This window comes from Simochromis diagramma, unplaced genomic scaffold (assembly GCF_900408965.1).
Source record: "Simochromis diagramma unplaced genomic scaffold, fSimDia1.1 OVJJ01000091.1, whole genome shotgun sequence".
Taxonomy (NCBI): Eukaryota; Metazoa; Chordata; class Actinopteri; order Cichliformes; family Cichlidae; genus Simochromis; species Simochromis diagramma.
This window is the reverse complement of record NW_024386901.1, coordinates 1,815,952-1,835,953: the sequence shown is the minus strand read 5'-3', so window position 1 is coordinate 1,835,953 and position 20,002 is coordinate 1,815,952. Positions and strand designations below refer to the sequence as shown.

The window sequence follows — 20,002 nt, the reverse complement described above, 5'->3', positions numbered from 1 at the left end:
TATACATTTCTGACATTCAAAAACAAAACAAAAACAAATCAGCGACCAATATAGCCACCTTTCTTTGCAAGGACACTCAAAAGCCTGCCATCCATGGATTCTGTCAGTGTTTTGATCTGTTCACCATCAACATTGCGTGCAGCAGCAACCACAGCCTCCCAGACACTGTTCAGAGAGGTGTACTGTTTTCCCTCCTTGTAAATCTCACATTTGATGATGGACCACAGGTTCTCAATGGGGTTCAGATCAGGTGAACAAGGTGGCCATGTCATTAGTTTTTCTTCTTTTATACCCTTTCTTGCCAGCCACGCTGTGGAGTACTTGGACGCGTGTGATGGAGCATTGTCCTGCATGAAAATCATGTTTTTCTTGAAGGATGCAGACTTCTTCCTGTACCACTGCTTGAAGAAGGTGTCTTCCAGAAACTGCCAGTAGGACTGGGAGTTGAGCTTGACTCCATCCTCAACCCGAAAAGGCCCCACAAGCTCATCTTTGATGATACCAGCCCAAACCAGTACTCCACCTCCACCTTGCTGGCGTCTGAGTCGGACTGGAGCTCTCTGCCCTTTACCAATCCAGCCACGGGCCCATCCATCTGGCCCATCAAGACTCACTCTCATTTCATCAGTCCATAAAACCTTAGAAAAACCAGTCTTGAGATATTTCTTGGCCCAGTCTTGACGTTTCAGCTTGTGTGTCTTGTTCAGTGGTGGTCGTCTTTCAGCCTTTCTTACCTTGGCCATGTCTCTGAGTATTGCACACCTTGTGCTTTTGGGCACTCCAGTGATGTTGCAGCTCTGAAATATGGCCAAACTGGTGGCAAGTGGCATCTTGGCAGCTGCACGCTTGACTTTTCTCAGTTCATGGGCAGTTATTTTGCGCCTTGGTTTTTCCACACGCTTCTTGCGACCCTGTTGACTATTTTGAATGAATCGCTTGATTGTTCGATGATCACGCTTCAAAAGCTTTGCAATTTTGAGACTGCTGCATCCCTCTGCAAGATATCTCACTATTTTTGACTTTTCTGAGCCTGTCAAGTCCTTCTTTTGACCCATTTTGCCAAAGGAAAGGACGTTGCCTAATAATTATGCACACCTGATATAGGGTGTTGATGTCATTAGACCACACCCCTTCTCATTACAGAGATGCACATCACCTAATATGCTTAATTGGTAGTAGGCTTTCGAGCCTATACAGCTTGGAGTAAGACAACATGCATGAAGAGGATGATGTGGACAAAATACTCATTTGCCTAATAATTCTGCACTCCCTGTATATTGGGAAATGTAAGAAAAGGATGATCAGGATTTATCTTTTATAAGTCCCAAGAAGCCATTTGTCATGGTCTGGAGTCTGTGAATCCGTGTTTATGTTTTGGTTTATTATTATTCTGTGGTTTTGTTTATTCTGGGTTTCTTGTACTCTCCCTTTTCACGTTTCATGTTCCTATGTTCTGTGTCCCTCAGTCTGTGTTAAGTTTGTGTGTTGTGTCATTACGTGTATGTGTTTCCTGTTTTATTGTGAAGGTCTGCGTCTTATGTGAGTGTTTTCAGTTTGCCTCCCTGGTCTCGTCACGTTAATCACTCCCAGCTGTGTCCCCCACCTGTGTGTAATGTCCCTGTGTTTCTCTGAGTGTATTTTAGTCGTGTCTTCTGTCGTAGTAGTTGCTGGTTTGTCTGTGTTGTTCCCCTCCATTTTCTTGTGCATTCTCCCCGCATCTCTGTTTCACGTCTCAAGGTTTCAGGTTTGTTTTTGCTTAGCTTTTCCCAGTTTAGTAGTGATGGCCAAATGAAGCTTTCCGAAGCACTGAAGCTTGTATTGAAAAACGGTTCATTACTCGAAGCTTTTCAACACAGTCCTCTCTGGTGACATCTGGTGGCCAAAAATACGAAGAGCAGCTTGAATCCACAAAATAAAACCAACTGCTTCATTACGATTGCCCACTCTACAGAGTGGAGTTTTGTCTGATATTGGGCCGCCGTTGTGTTGCTTTGAACGTGTATTTTTTGGTGGTTAAAAAAATGTGTTTTATTTGTTTGACCAGTAAACTCTCCTTGTTTAAATATGCACCATTGTGTGGTCTTTCTTTGCTTGTGACTTCTTGATGTTGGTAAATACAATAATTGAAAAATACCACGTTACATATAATATATACATATAATAATGTAAAACACATTATGGAGTATGCTTCTGCTCTGAGGTCCTGCCTCCATGCACTTATGCAATTAATCGCTAGACAGGTGTATTTATAAATAATATTATATTAGGGAAATTTTCCCAGACATATTTTTGACCTGGGGGTAGAATTGATTGTGAAATGGAAAAGGAAAATGCTTATGAACTTGCAAATTAAAAACATGATGCATTTAAGGTAACCCTTTCTCATTTTTATTTAAGAAGAGAATTTGTTCTAGTGTGCGATGGCCGAACCTGTTCCTTCTCGTGGAGATAATTTCTCCTGCCTTAAGGAAAATCCCTTCACATGGCACAGAGGAGGCTGGAGTGCAGAGAAACTGGTAGAGATGCAGTTATACAGTCTACCTGGGCCCCACAAACTATCAGCTAAAGAGAATAAAGAAATTCAATTGCTGCACATTTGGCAGACTAACATTTTCAGATTAATTAAACAATAAAATATATATTTTTACAACATTACATGTAAAGAGTCAAGTGGAAGTTTTTCTAAAGTTATTTAATGATATTTATATTATGGAAGCAGATTTTTGACATTTTATCTTTTTCCCGTTGTCAGATATAATAAACACGCACAAAACAAAAGCAAACTATGGAGTGCCAGGACTGCCATAATGCATTAATTAAATACACCATTAAATAATTAATTAAATGTGGCAATAATTAATTAAAATTGGAATTAATTAATTAAATAAATAGTTATGACACATGTAATTAATTAATTATTGACACATTTAATTAATTATTTATGTATTTCACATTTTAATTAATTATTGACACATTTGATTAATTAATTATTGACACATTTAATTAATTATTTATGTATTTCACATTTTAATTAATTATTGACACATTTGATTAATTAATTATTGACACATTTAATTAATTATTTATGTATTTCACATTTTAATTAATTATTGACACATTTGATTAATTAATTATTGACACATTTAATTAATTATTTATGTATTTCACATTTTAATTAATTATTGACACATTTAATTAATTATTGACACATTTAATTAATTATTTAATGATATATTTATTTATTTCATTTTGGCAGTCATGGCGCCTGGCTCTCATCATGAAATAATTTTATCTGTCAGCCTCACCCATCAAACTCAGTGGGCGGGGTTAACGCTGCCCATGCAGCTTCTCTAACATTTGATTGGTTGCCATGCAAAGTAAGTCAAAACAGGTCGATCCTAGATAATCGATTGCTTGTGTAGACTTGGGGCAGCCAGGTATCCCAGAATGCAGATCAAATCACAGGCAGCAATGGTGGTGGTGTAGTTTTAAAATACCCCGTTTTTCTGTCACCAGCTACACTTTTAACAGTGTTTTAGCCGCGAATGTCGCGACGTATGTCTGGTCAGGTTGTCAACATAGAACATGTTTGCAAAAGTGCTCAGATGTTTTCAGAGATTTCACTAGCTCTGCTAACAATTAGCATGCAGAGTGCACCCAGGGGGTTACGTTAACCGGTTTGTTTATATATTCCACTCTCCGTGTTCCACATGTTGCATTTGCAGATTCTCATTTTCACCGAACGGTCGTCTCTTTCCGCCTGGTCTTGTGTCTCTGTGCTTCTGTAACATAAATAACGAGCTGACATTTTTCTCACGAAACCAGCGATCAGCTCAACAGACCCTCAGTTTACCTGCATGCATCCTCCTCCTCATCTGTCAGCTGTTTAACACCTGCTGCTAATTCAAGAAACACGCCTACGTTACCTGGTGATAGTCACAGTTTAACTGGGCAGCCGGTACTCGATATAAAGCAATGTCAGCGCCTTTTTCCTGCACAAGATAAGTAAATATAGTGTTTTCCCCGAGCGCAGAGCTGCTGGAGCTTGTTTCCTTACAGAGCACTTTATAGGCGAAGCAGCTTCATCAGCGGCTGATGTCCAATCACCGGCACACAGCTTTGAAACCTCAGCTGAGTTTTAGCTCTCAGTGGTTAAACGCTGGACTTCATTCACTCAGGTTCTGTCTGTCGGGTCACGTTTACTTCGCTGTTTTATTTACAACTGAGCAAATCGGTTTGGCTGAGGTTAAAGTTACGTTTCATAACTGCATAGTTTCACAGACGTTTAATGGTTCACTGCGTGAGCTGTGCGACTGTTCACCACTACACTGAAATCAGCAGGCTATTACTGAAATACATGTGCTATATCATAAACTATGATATAAATAGGGAGGTCCTATTAACATGTTTAGTTTTAAAGGACACCTTCCTGCCTTTAGTCTCCTTCATGAGCAGCATTAGTTTTCTTCTAACATCCAGAAGTCTGCACCATGTGTTTCATAGTTTGTGACAAGCCTTTGACAGGTAAACATAACATGACCGAAAAAGCAAAAAAAAAAAAAAAAAGAAAAAAAAAGAGAGTGTTGACATAAGAAGAGAAAATGCTCTCAATTATGGAGACAGGCAAATGGTTCATTTATGTTTGATGTGTGTTTATTCCTCCCTAAATATCGTCTGTGAAGTTTGCCATGCACGTCAGATTTTCCTGCGCATTTTTATACCTCTGCCAACAGAGAGAGAAAAAAATCACATTCTAACAGACAGCTGGTGCTTAGAATACAGTTGAATAACTATTAAAAAACAGATGATATTTAGATGATAGTTCAGTCTAACACATGTAGGCGTTATCTGTGAAACTCCTTAACTATAATTTATCCAAGTTAACTTCAGTTAACCATTCAGACAGTTCTTTTGCAATGAAAAACATAAACACCCATGCTGGTGTAGGTTTCCTCAGTGCCAGCTGTTAACATTATAGCTGCTTATGCAGTAACCATGGTAACCACGGACTCTGAGCGGCTGGATCGACGGAGGTCAGACAACAATTTTACATGTATGATCTTAAAACAGGACACAGCCACTATACGTGCTGGCCTCATATCAAATGTGAAGGCAGACTGAGTCTATGTTTGACGTTTTTTATATCTAATCTTCCTTTTCAAACATTTAAACAGCAGCGAGTCTGCAGCTGAGGGAATACAAACTCAAATTGTCGGAACAGGTTTGCTCATTTCTTGGATTCATTTGGTGATTTATTAAATGTATAACTGTTATTCTAATCTGCTGCTGAGTCTCTTACACTTTTCTTTATGCTGTATATTTTCACGTCTCTGGAATAGTTGGCAGTTAGATAGTCAGCTGGGAAACTTTGTGTTAACTCATGGAGCTGAGGATATCGTGGATATCGTGGATATGCTGACCTCGCTCCGTGGTGTACAGGGCCGTTTACCCTCATGATTAATATTCGCAATAAAAATATTAGCCGAACATCATGAAGTCTGTATGTGTTTCATAGTGTCGAACAACCTTTGTACAGTTAAAGCCAGCAGTTACTACATGACAGAAACACCAACGTTATCTCTTTTACGCGTTTATACACAGGTCACGCTGATTACTGAACAAAAACCCAAAGATCAGATGTTAAACAGATTTATTTGCTCTCTCTCCCCCTTAAACATGTTTTTAATGTTAGTTATAATTCAGAATTGGCGACTGAAACACGTAGGACACATAAGAACATCAGGAAATAAAACACCGATAAATATAACCTCAGTAAAAGAAGTCAGCGGGGGTTACCACAGCTGTGTACCGGGGCCTGCGCTTTGTCGGTGGGATTGCTTGCGAGGCGAGCGGGTCTATCCCACGCTTTGCCGTGAGACTGGGCAGACATCTCCAAAATCATCGAAGCACTTTTGCAAAGAGGCTGTATCTTGACAAACCGACCAGACACATGAAGATTAAACCACTACATTCTCGGCTAAAAAAATATTAAAACAGTATTTGGTGACACACAAACAGGGTTTTTCAAAGTTCAGTTCTGTTAGCTTCCACATGCCGGTTGTTGTGTGCTAGAAACAATGGCCACCAGGCCAAAGCAATGGTTTTGACTCGATCAGCGTTAACCCCGCCCCCTGAGTTTGATGGGTGAGGCTGACAGATAAAATTATTTCATGATGAGAGCCAGGCGCCAGGACTGCCAAAATGAAATAAATAAATATATCATTAAATAATTAATTAAATGTGTAAATAATTAATTAAATGTGTAAATAATTAATTAAATGTGTCAATAATTAATTAAATGTGTCAATAATTAATTAAAATGTGAAATACATAAACAATTAATTAAATGTGTCAATAATTAATTAATTAAATGTGTCAATAATTAATTAAATGTGTCAATAATTAATTAAAATGTGAAAAACATAAATAATTAATTACATGTGTCAATAATTAATTAATTACATGTGTCATAACTATTTATTTAATTAATTATTGCCACATTTAATTAATTATTTAATGGTGTATTTAATTAATGCATTATGGCAGTCCTGGCACTCCATAGAAAACGGCCAGAACACAAAGCTGGAAAACCCACCCGATTGACAAAAATCAACTCAAAATTCTCCCACACAACAGAACCTCCTTTATTCCTCGCTGGCTCCAAATCTCTTAGTGGAATGATCAGTGGTTCGCTGTCACCATCAAAACACTCCACAAATCCCGTGAATGATTCGCTTCCTTATAAACCATTGAATCAGACACCGAAGCAGTTAGGCTCTAAATGAAGCTTCGGACGTCACCGATCACGTGACTCTGGCCAAACGAATCAAGCTTCGATACAGTGCTTCTGAAGCAGTGTGTTGATTTTTTTGACACACGCACCGGAGCTTCAGCTTCAAGCGGGCCATCACTACAGTTTAGTTTACTCTTAGGTTTTGGTTTTCGTCCACCTCGTCCTTGTTTGTTTCACCTTTTTGTTAATAAAGCTCACTCACAACTTAAGCAGTCTGCATCTTGGGTCCGTTAATAATTCACACACGGCTTGCCCCGGCATTACTCGAAGCTTTTCGCAGTCCTCTCTGGTGACATCTGGTGGCCAGAAATATGAAGAGCTTTACCCTGTGTTCACTTTTAAGAACACAGGGTAAAGGGATGGGGGGGGCACAATAGAATCATAAAAGGTGACTGCTGCATGCAAACCACAGAAGTCATGTAAGTCACATTGTGACTACGTTGCTGTTGCTAAATGTTTAATATTAGTGAACTTTTTCAAAACCACATATAATTTCATTAATAATGTTTATGTCAGGCTGGTGTTCATCAGCGTAACTTTGTGCTGAACATCGGGGGGGGGGGGGGGGGGGGTGTCAAGATCTCTGTCTAAATAAATAAATCTGGGTGAATTCCCAGATGATTAAACATATGGGGCGCCGTTTGTAAAGTGAAACATGCTGAAATTAACGGCAACATTTTTCCACATTTAGCTCAAAACCTTACAAAAACATATTTTTTCGAGTAATCTTTTACAACATTTAGTAAAATATTTGTAACTTTTCATCAAATGTTAAATATTAAATCTAAATGTTAAATATTAAATCTAAATATTATATTTAAATCTAAATGTTAAATGTTAAATCTAAATGTTAAATGTTAAATCTAAATGTTAAAAGTTAAATCTAAATGTTAAATGTTAAATCTAAATATTATATTTAAAATCTAAATGTTAAATGTTAAATCTAAATGTTATATTTAAATCTAAATGTTAAATGTTAAATCTAAATCTAAATGTTAAACCTAAATATTTAGGCTAATATGCAAATTTATTGTACGGATCAACGGAAATACCAAAATAAAAGCTTCCCGAAAACCTCCGGTGCAAAATTGTGTCTGTTCTCCTCCTCACTTCTCCCCGCCATGTGCTGCTTCACTTCTTGCCTACGAGCATGTCCAGCGATTTTGCTGGACATGTGCTGCAGCGATTGTGAAGTGAAGACTGCAGCTGCTAAGAGTGCACTACTGCTAAACCTTTGGATGGCCGACAAAACGGATCTTCCGATGTTTTCAGCTAAATCGCCAGACGTGCTTTCTCATGGTCGGGTTATGGCTGAATTCCAGTGGAATGACGGTTCCGCCATAATAGACGTTTCAGCCATGTGTTCCAGCCCTAAACCTAACCTTATCCCTAACTATAACCTTATTCCTAACCTTTACTAGCAGTTAAATGACGTAAAATAGTGTTTTCCAAATCGATTTTTAGAAAATGAACGAACATGTGTAGATTGAGTCCAAACGGTTCTCATGTGCTCTCCTTTTTCCGATGCCGTAATTTAGGAAAGTGTTGGGTACCCGAAAGCATAAAATGTTGACAATTTGTCACCTAGCGAAAATTATTACGCTTTGGGAGTGAGAACGTGTCTGACCACTACCGGCACACTTTTGCACCGGAGGTTTTCGGAAAGCTTTTATTTTGGTATTTCCGCTGATCCGTGCAATAAATTTGCATGTTAGCCTAAACATTTAGATTTAACATTTAACATTTAGCATTTAGATTTAACATTTAGATTTAGATTTAAATATAATATTTAGATTTAACATTTAACATTTAGATTTAACATTTAGATTTAGATTTAACATTTAACATTTAGATTTAACATTTAGATTTAGATTTAACATTTAACATTTAGATTTAACATTTAGATTTAACATTTAGATTTAGATTTAAATATAATATTTAGATTTAACATTTAACATTTAGATTTAAATATAATATTTAGATTTAACATTTAACATTTAGATTGAATATTTAACATTTAGATTTAACATTTAAAATTCTGTTTTAAATATGAAAAGTTACAAATATTTTACTAAATTTTGTTATATAATGACTTGTTTTGAGCTAAATGTGGAAAAATGTTGCCGTTAATTTCAGCATGTTTCACTTTACAAACGGCGCCCCATATAAACATGCAACTATTTTTTTGGTAAAACCTGAAGTGAGTAAAGAAAATTAACAAGATAATGCAAGATAATAAATAATTTTATTAGGGGGGATTATATTGGTTGGGTCTGATTATTGGGGGGGGGGGTCATAACGCCCCTAACCCCCCCTGGAAATTACGCCTCTGCTGGTGTTGCATATTCTTAGTTTGTTGGTCTTTTCTTTCTTCCAAGGTTTTATTTTCTGCTTCTATTCCATTGTCTGCTCTTCTCCTCTAGTTGAAGCTTCTCTTCTTCAGTTTGTTTAATTTTGTTCTGTAAATGTTTCAAATGTTTCTCTGGTCGAACATTTGAAGGCTGAGAAAACAACTGCTGCGAACAAACCGACTAAAAATTGCTGCTTGATCTAAGATTCTAAAGGCGTCCTTGTGACATCATCACTCATTAAGCCAATGCGATTGTCGACTGACATTTTTGAATGGGGATATTTGTTTTAGCCGGTTTTCAAATTTAAGGTAATATTTTAGTGTTTCTTAGTTTTAGATTAGTTGGTTAGTGTAGTTTTTTGATTAATTTAATGAATAAAAATAAGTGCAAGCAAACTAGTGACAAAGATGATGATGAATAATGGAGGGAACATGAATGTCTGCACCCGATGTAACTTGCAGATTCATTGAATGGTGTTAAAACCATCCATTAAAAAGCCAGACAACTCCCAGGGTCAGTGGGTTTCAATTATATCTTGATGCCATACATGCAGTGCTGTGCAAAAGTGCCATTGCTTTGGAACTAAGTGGACTTATATTGATCAGAGAGTTGGAACAACTAAAAGAAACTTAACATGAAAGGAACTAATATGGGTTAACTGGTAGTTGATACAAATCAGGATTTAAAACCAAAACTGACCTGGGAAGAAAGAGAAATATATTTTTGTTTTATTTTTGTTTATTTTTTTAAAATTTGTCTTCTTCTTCCTTCTGGGATTTGGATACAATGAGTAAAGTATGAATATTATACACAAAAATACACTATTACCCATTTCTTGTTTTTAAATCAAATTCAAATCAAATTCAAATTTTATTTGTCACATACACAGTCATACACAGTACGATATGCAGTGAAATGCTTACACAACTGCTCGTGACCTAAAGAAAAAAGAAAAGGCTATGAATAAGATAGGAAATAAATATGAAAATTAAAAAGGGTAAATTTAACTAGGAAGGAATAAAATAAAATAAAATATAAAAATTAAAGTTAAAAATGAAATAACTGTACAACACAAATTAGAATGAAGGGTAAATTTAAATGGGAAAGAATAAGATAAAATATATAAATTAAAGTTGAAAATAAAATAACTGTACAACAAAATACACAATACACAGTATAGAAATATATAAGAATGTATGAAGAAATATAAATATATATATACACACAATAAAAGCAGCTGTACAAGTATTAAATGGAAATGAAGAAATATAATGTCCAGTGTTGTGCAATCCACATTTGTAAGTGTCTTGTGCAGTGCAAATATGCTTAAAGTGATATAATTAAGATGAATTATTCTTGAATGAAGACACTGATCTGACACATGTTAAATTTAACAAATTATGTTTATTGTCCCCCCCATCTCCCTACCCTGTGTTCACTTTTTAAAACACAGGGTAGAGAGATGATGGAGGAAATGAAAAGGGGGGGGGGGGGGGGGGAGAAGAGGGTAAAGGAAAGGTAGAAGGCAGAAAAAGAAGGGATAGAAAGAAGGAAAAAGACAGGGTAGAGAAAACCCCAACGATCCCCTCTGAGCAAGCACTAGGCGACAGTGGGGAGGAAAAACTGCCTTTAAACAGGCAGAAACCTCCCGCAGAACCAGGCTCAGGAGGGGCAGTCAACTGCCGGGACTGGTTGGGGGGTGAAGGTGAAAAAAGAAAAGGGATGAAGAAGGGAGGGGAGAAAGTAATTGATGGAGAGGTGTTTGGAGAGAAGGGGACAGAGGGCAGAGGAGAGCTGAAAATTTAGATGGAATACAGGAATTGTGTGAATTGTGTATTGATCTTGAAAGACTGGATCATTTCTTTCTTTCAAGATTAAAAAAAGTTGGTGACTAAGTATTTGGTCTGAATGGCTTGGCGATGGCTCTGCCCAGTGCGCAAAAGAACCTGACAATGGCAGAACGCTTCGCTTTTGGTTTTCCCAGACGATCTTTTAAACTAGCCAAAATGCATTTTGGAGTTTCACTTTCTTGTAATTCCATTGAAACTATAACACGTTCTATAAAGCCCATGGTGTTGCAGAGGTCTTTCAGAAGTTTTTTGTCAATAGTTTTAAAAGTTTTGGGTGTAATATAAATCTCTTCATCCTCCAGTTCTGCCCATACATAGTCCAAGAGCCAAGTGACGATGTGACTTGGGTCTTGATATGTGCACGGCAGGTTTGCCTTTTTAAAGGTTGTAGAGATTAGCTTGTGCAGGATGAGCTTAAGCTTTGCTTTTTTTTCTGCTTTTCTGGCTTTACATTAATAACGCGTTAGTCCCAACACTGATCATAATTAACCTAATTAACCATAATTAACTCCCTGGAGGACAGATAATGATGAGATGAGATGAGATGAATTGCCCACAACTGAGACGACAGACCTTGCTGACCATACATAAAATACACAAACATCACATTGGGGAGACAGGCCAGGTTAGGTAGCAAAGGAAAAAACAGTGAAATGTGTAACACAAAGGGATAATCCAGGAATGCACAGATATCATCACACCATAACACAATAAAACACAGACAAACAACATTCCAGTGTGCGCCATAGTTCATAGTGTCACAGTTCACGTTATTTGCCACTTCCCTCTTAGCTCTGAGTCCCCTAGTTCATAGTTCCTGCTCTGTTTTCAGCCTCTCATAGTTCATGCTCTTAGCTCCTGTTCAGCTTTTATTGATATTAACTCTCCTACAGTCCCTCTTCCCCTCCTTCTCATTTGGTACCACCACCTGGACCTTTTGGAGGAGGACAAGTGAATCTTCAATTCAGAAGCATCCAGAGGAGGAAGCAGGGGCAGCCATTTCTGGCACATGTATCACTCTTTAGAGAAAAAAAGCTATCCATAACGCAAAATTTAGAGTAATTTTTTTTTTCGAGTTAGCTCTGCCAATCAACAACCCATGTGAATGGTTTAATTCCCTGGATTTTGTTAATTTGTTACCTGGAAGGAGATGGTGCCAATGCATGTGCACTCAAAATCGGACCGTGAGGTAGCAAACGTGAACAAATTTGCGCCAGGTTATTCAGTTTTCAATGCCCTCTAGCAAATGATGAATGTACAGTGGGGCAAAAAAGTATTTAGTCAGCCACCGATTGTGCAAGTTCCCCCACCTAAAATGATGACAGAGGTCAGTAATTTGCACCAGAGGTACACTTCAACTGTGAGAGACAGAATGTGAAAAAAAAAATCCATGAATCCACATGGTAGGATTTGTAAAGAATTTATTCGTAAATCAGGGTGGAAAATAAGTATTTGGTCAATAACAAAAATACAACTCAATACTTTGTAACATAACCTTTGTTGGCAATAACAGAGGTCAAACGTTTACTATAGGTCTTTACCAGGTTTGCACACACAGTAGCTGGTATTTTGGCCCATTCCTCCATGCAGATCTTCTCGAGAGCAGTGATGTTTTGGGGCTGTCGCCGAGCAACACGGACTTTCAACTCCCGCCACAGATTTTCTATGGGGTTGAGGTCTGGAGACTGGCTAGGCCACTCCAGGACTTTCAAATGCTTCTTACGGAGCCACTCCTTTGTTGCCCGGCCGGGGTGTTTTGGATCATTGTCATTTTGGAAGACCAAGCCTCGTTTCATCTTCAAAGTTCTCACTGATGGAAGGAGGTTTTGGCTCAAAATCTCACGATACATGGCCCCATTCATTCTGTCCTTAACACGGATCAGTCGTCCTGTCCCCTTGGCAGAAAAACAGCCCCATAGCATGATGTTTCCACCCCCATGCTTCACAGTAGGTATGGTGTTCTTGGGATGCAACTCAGTATTCTTCGTCCTCCAAACACGACGAGTTGAGTTTATACCAAAAAGTTCTACTTTGGTTTCATCTGACCACATGACATTCTCCCAATCCTCCTGTATCATCCATGTGCTCTCTGGCAAACTTCAGACGGGCCTGGACATGCACTGGCTTCAGCAGCGGAACACGTCTGGCACTGCGGGATTTGATTCCCTGCCGTTGTAGTGTGTTACTGATGGTGACCTTTGTTACTTTGGTCCCAGCTCTCTGCAGGTCATTCACCAGGTCCCCCCGTGTGGTTCTGGGATCTTTGCTCACCGTTCTCATGATCATTTTGACCCCACGGGATGAGATCTTGCGTGGAGCCCCAGATCGTGGGAGATTATCAGTGGTCTTGTATGTCTTCCATTTTCTGATGATTGCTCCCACAGTTGATTTTTTTCACACCAAGCTGCTTGCCTATTGTAGATTCACTCTTCCCAGTCTGGTGCAGGTCTACAATACTTTTCCTGGTGTCCTTCGAAAGCTCTTTGGTCTTGGCCATGGCGGAGTTTGGAGTCTGACTGTTTGAGGCTGTGGACAGGTGTCTTTTATACAGATGATGAGTTCAAACAGGTGCCATTCATACAGGTAACGAGTGGGGGACAGAAAAGCTTCTTACAGAAGACGTTACAGGTCTGTGAGAGCCAGAGATTTTCCATGTTTGAGGTGACCAAATACTTATTTTCCACCCTAATTTACGAATAAATTCTTTACAAATCCTACCATGTGAATTCATGGATTTTTTTTTCACATTCTGTCTCTCACAGTTGAAGTGTACCTCTGGTGCAAATTACTGACCTCTGTCATCATTTTAAGTGGGGGAACTTGCACAATCAGTGGCTGACTAAATACTTTTTTGCCCCACTGTATAAAAGGCATTAACTGTGGTTATGTCGGGTTTCTAGAGACGACCTGTGACACACACATGTAATGGAGCTGTCAATAAATTATTAGCTATCCTGACTTCAGGTCTTAGATGAACAGTGAGTTGGAATCCAATGTGTGGGTCATGGACATTACCGAATGCTGTGATTCACAGACAGTGGCTCAGGAGCCACACGTGTCTCACAACACATTATATCTGAGTCAAAGGTTTCAGGTGTTTAAAAACTGGGTCCCAAGGAAAAGATATCGGTGAAATATGACTTAAATCCAATTTGGGGTACTTTTTTGTCTTCGTGTGTTTTCTTATTTACAACTAATATTAATATTAGGGGGCAAGGAGTGACCAAATTAAATACATAAATGAATTAAATACACCATTAAATAATTAAATGTGTCAGTTATTTAAAATTGGAATTAGTGAACTAAATAAAGATTTAAATATTTCTGTTCAAACATTTAATACATTACTTATTTTAAATTTTATTTGATTAATGACATCAAACCCAGGGGGTTAACACTGTTCCAGTCAAAACCATTGCTTTGGCCTGGTGTACACTAATTTCATTTAACGAGGTTATATCTATTGTGTCTTTATTTCCTGATGTCATACTTGTTTGCCTGTCCCATTTAGTTCTTTAGCTGTCAGAATTGTCTGAAGACCAAGAAGGATACCCAATGGATTTACTTTGCTAAATGGATCATCACAGCCTTGCCGTATTGGTCCATTTGATCAACCTTTGTTGTTATTGTTTATTTTATTTTATTTTCAGTTGTTACAGACGGGACAGACATGACTGAGGGATAGGAAAGGGAGAAAGAAAGATGAAGGAAAAGAAAAACAGAAGGGAAGAGGGACAGTGAGAAAGGGTCAGTCACCAATTCTGAATCATAACTAACATTAAAAACATGTTTAAGAAGGAAAGAGAGCAAATAAATCTGATTAACATCTGATCTTTGTGTTTTTTGTTCAATATCAGCATGACCTGTGTATACATACACAAACTTTATTAAAAGAGATAACATGACGTGTTTCCATCATGTAGTAATTGTTAGGTTTAAATGTACCAGGACAGTTAGACACTATGAAACACATACAGACTTCAAAATGTTTGATTAATATTTTTATTGTGAATATTAATCAAGATTAAAGTAACAGTGTGCAAAATCTCAACACTAGATGTCAGTACATAGCAGACTGCATTCAACCCATTTCTGTTTTCGTACCCCTCCCAGTCCAAATACACAATCCCAACTAAGGTGGCTTCCATTTATCTGTAGTGAGTGTGTGCTGTCAGTCCGCTGTTTAGCTCAGCAGTAGCAATATGTATCGACATCTATGGAGGAAAACGCAAAACTTTGTGGTTGAGTCCAATATGAGTCGATGAGTCACTGAAGCTCATTTCTGTCTGAAAATGATACTGCAGTGTTGTTCAAGATATCCTGAACTTCTCTGTCAATAAGTGCTGCCCTTGTTAGTGACACTTTGAAGTGGAGCTAACTTTGTTAAATTCAGACTCTTAGCGAATAAACTCTCATACAATGTGAGAGTGTAATCAAATTGTTTATTGGAGGGAAAATGTGATTTTTAGGACAATTGAGTCTAACATTAGCTAATATAGCATTAGCTTATTGCTGCTGTGTTTTAGCCAGCTCGGTGTCAGCTGTCTGTAGGTAGTAGGGTCGCATGTTTAATCTGCTAACAATAAGTAATTGTGATGAAATCAGGAAAAAATGAACATGTTTTACACATTTCATGTGTTAGAGCTCTGACTTCAGTTCAGTTGATTTAGCTGAGGAGAAAGAGGATGACATCTTATCCAGTTATCGCCTTCCCTCGCATTTTTGCTTTTTTAATGAAGTAAACCAGATGATAAAACATGAGTATGAACCTTCCTGTCTTAAGTCTGTAGGTGCAGACACAAATTAAAATTTCTCTAGGCTAAATTATTACTATTTTATTATTTTAAATTTCGCTAACTTTCAGGGATTTCTCAGTTGAACAAACATGTTTTATAACTCATAAGATATTTTTCCCCCCCCCCAATTTAATTTGCAGGGAATTATTTCTATGTTGTTGGAAACGGCATAGGAATACTGGACTGATACCGTTTTTAACCAAACACGTACATTTGGACAGTTGTGGATCCAATGTACCAAGCAAACTACCCACTAGCCAGTAAGCATTCATCTAGCTGCTCTAATCTGTATCTCTTAATTCCAACCTGAGCCAACAGAATTATTAATTTAGAGAATGAATGGTGGGTTTAAATACTTGGATAACACCCGGAACAAATAGACCTTTTTCTTTTTATTCTTGTACTGAAAATCTTGAGAGATGGTTTTTAATGGCATTTAACTTTAGTCAGAGACGTACAGCATAATATTACTCAGTGATATAAGATTTAAGACAGAACACACATAATACCTTAAAGGAGTGAGGCTCTAAGCGGTGAGGCCATTCAATTGCTCTTGGTGAATGACTGTAAAAGTCTGTACAGCATATTTTACGTTGATATTTCTCTTCCTGGATTGTAAAACATGGTAATTTTAGTGTTCAATAAACTTTCAGTCCAATGACCGGCTACGTGGGTTTTATTAATAAACTGAATGACAGATAGCAGTTGGGTTCATCAGAGTTCAAATCTGTCACATTTTACAGTAGAATATCCAGGCGATAGATGGGTCATTTCATGAAAACCAACCAACTGCACCAGTTTAATGTTTCTGGTGGAGAGGAACAGAAACAACCATTAGTTTGATCTGTTCTCTGATTATTCTGTGGAAAAAAAACAACAACTTTTGAGTCCAACTTTTAAAGGATTTCATCACCATGTGAGATAAGCCAGAACAAGTTATGCCAAATAGGAGGTTTGTTTTTTTTTAAACCTAGTGTTTGATATTCCCACTATAGCCTTAATTCATTCTGTCAAAAATAATTTTCCAGTAATCTACAATCCTGTTTAATTCTGTGGCTGTTAGGTGGAGACACTAGTTGGTTTTACATATCAGTTTCAGTTCCAAAATTTTAGGAGCATTAAACTTTCTGTTGTTTGGTTTAATATAATGAATAAATGTAATTTTATTAAGCATGACAGACACAGACGTCTTCAGGGATACAGACCACCATGAAAAATGAAGTGGCTTTTGAGGGGCTTGGAAAGTTTAAAAAGTCTTGAAATTTGGCCCACACCTTCAATGTGATGAAGGCTTTGTTGTTATGTGATCACTTTCCTTGAATAGCGCAAAATGGCTCCAGAGCGCCCCCTACAATATTTCAAAACATCAGCCCCTGGTCTGTGTTTTATCTATGAGTCTGAAACCTGGCAAGCTTATGTAAGATATCAAGATGTAGAAAAAAGTCTCTTGGAGCAATATCCCAAATCCAACAGGAAGTCAGCCAGTTTAAAATTAATGTGTAATTTTGGCGACATTTTCCCCTCTTTTCAGGCACCGTTCTTTGACGAACTCCTCCAAGGGATTTCGTCAGATTGACGCGATATCTTCTGTGTGGAATCTAAAGACCTTTGTGATGTTAAATTGCGAAGCGTTCAGGGAAACGGGGTGGTCATGGCGGCACGTGGAGTTTCAATCACTCGCCAAAAAGCAGTAATCTGCTGTCACTCAAAAACACAATGTCCAATCTCTCCGGTCGCAGGCATGATGAGACTCGAGCTCGGAAATGTTTGTTATGCCATTTGTCAGTAATGGTTAGAGCGCCACCTAGTGGGACGACTATAATCATGATTGAATGAGATGAATTGTTAGCTGGTGGTTAAATGCATGAATTCCATCTATCAGATCGGACGTGCTGGTTGTAGGTGTTGGGCATGGCTCGACGTGCCGGGGTGCGAGGGCCCTCATAACGCTGCTTGCAGCTTTAATTCTGTTTTGTATTTTCTTATTTAATGCAAATGCTAATATAATACAAATATTACAAAGATTGTAAATGATTTCTTCTGCTTTGTCCTTGTCCATGTTATTAACATGTACATGTTATACATGTTTTTGTCCTGTAGAGGGAGACAAATATTATTGTTACTGTGTGTTCATCTGCCTTCTTGACAGAATATTTGTCACAAAGTAAGGTTCCTTAAAAGGAAAGGGGAGACTGAAAACATCCGATTACTTGTTTTAAGTAATTAGCATTTTATATATATATATATATATATATATATATATAGATATAGAGAGAGAGAGAGAGAGAGAGAGATAGATAGATAGATAGATAGATAGATAGATAGATAGATAGATAGATAGATAGATAGATAGATAGATAGATAGATAGATAGATATAGATATATATAGATAAATAGATATAGATATAGATATATCGTCTTATTTACAAATTCCCAAGGGAACTCACAAGTGCAGATTTGTATCAATGGTGTGGAAATTGAAAGAGTTCTTGAACACAAGTTTCTTGGTGTGATAATAGATGATAAAATAAGCTAGAAGTCTCATATAAGTCATACACATAAAAAAGTTTCAAGTTTTGTATATCTTTTGATGTGTTACTGAGGTTATAAAATAAATAAATAAATAAATAATACATGTAACAAATTGCAATAAACAATTTATGATAAACAGCACATAAACAGGAAGAAAAAGTGTAGGCTGATAGTTGCTAAGTAGTGGAAAGAGGGTGGGATTAAATAACCTTATGCTTCTTCCTACTCCTTTTTGAACATGTAAGACATTTATAATTAATTATTATTGATTTGTTTTCCTTTTGTTTTCCTTTTTTGTTTGTCTCTTTTTCTCAGTTTTTGTTGTTATACTTTTTTAACTTGTTCAAAATAAAGATTGTATTCACTTCAGTTATATGGACTTGATTGTCTAAATGGTGGATTCAATAATGAAGTCTTCTGTTTTAAATGAAGAGATTAAATTAAACTAACCTCAAACTTTAGATACCTTGTGTTTTATTCTTCTAAACACAGATACTCTGCATTAGGACGCATCTCCTTACTTAGTACCAGTGACTGTTGTGGAATTCTTCATCTTATTGTTCCTGTATTTTGCTTTGAGCATTTAAACATCACAGAATCTGTTCAAAGGAATACGTTTCCACTTCCTTTTGTCTCTGAGCCAGAGAGAGGAGGTTAATGGCGCCATGTAAAAATAATTTGAAATTCTAACAGTTTTGATAATAAATTTTGAAAACTTATAATTGGTGCATATTTGTCTTCTCTCTCATAAAAACCCCCCCCCTAAACATTGCAATTTTAACCTCTCAAAACAAGGCTTTCATAACATGTATGAGAAAACTGAAAACAGAAAATGAGAAATTGAAAGCTCAAATACGTGAGCGAAATAATCGTATAGAAATTAGAAAAGCTTTAAGCGCACTGGAAAATGAAGAAAAAGTCCTGCAGGCATGCAGCAGAAGGCTTTATAAAAGGCATGCTGATGTCTCCAAACAGGTTGTTCTTGATGAAGATTGGAGGCAAACTATACCATAATAAACTGAAAGAAAGAAAGAAAGAAAGAAGAAAATAACAATGTGTCTAAAGAAATTGATACTGTTCATGAAAATGGATGGATTATACGATCTAAAGGCTGTTAAGGCAAATTATAATACTCTGTATTGGTATCTTGGCTGGTAGGAGACTTTTTCTGTGCTTTCACAGCTTGAGGGGCTGCGGTCAAAGCTTGTTAAGGAACAGACTTTGCATCAGCAGAATAGTGAACTTAGAGCAGAGATCGACAGCCTCAGGATTTTAACTTCTGCTCCCCAAGCTGAAAATTAAAAAAAAAAAAAAGAACATTACACAGCACAACAACATCCTGCAAAAAGAAGTGAATAAACCAAAAACGAAAATGAGAGGCTCTGCAAGAGCAATACGAGAATGTATGCAGACAATGAGATGCTCTAAAAACAGAACTCAGCAATTTCACAGACTCAGTAAGCACAGGGTGGGTAATCTCAGACTCAGAAAGTACCTTTTATGAGCAACTACTCAAAGAAATCACATAGATCTCTGATTTTGAATCTGGGCAACATGGTAACGAACCTAAACTTCGTGAAAGAAGGTTAGCACGTCAGTGTACTGTGTGAAGTCTGGCTTTATTATGTTGCATTTGCTTTACACCAGGTGCTCTATTTTACCCCTAATCTCAAAAATTAG

At 37.4% G+C, this 20,002-nt stretch overlaps 1 long non-coding RNA gene across 1 annotated transcript; it reads left to right on the top strand.

The window, feature by feature from the left end:
• The first annotated feature begins 1,540 nt into the window (after positions 1-1,540).
• On the top strand, positions 1,541-7,002 carry LOC120735396. Its single transcript, XR_005696241.1, has 2 exons — positions 1,541-1,777; positions 6,922-7,002. It is a non-coding gene; the product is annotated as an uncharacterized LOC120735396 (long non-coding RNA).
• The last annotated feature ends 13,000 nt before the right edge of the window (positions 7,003-20,002 follow it).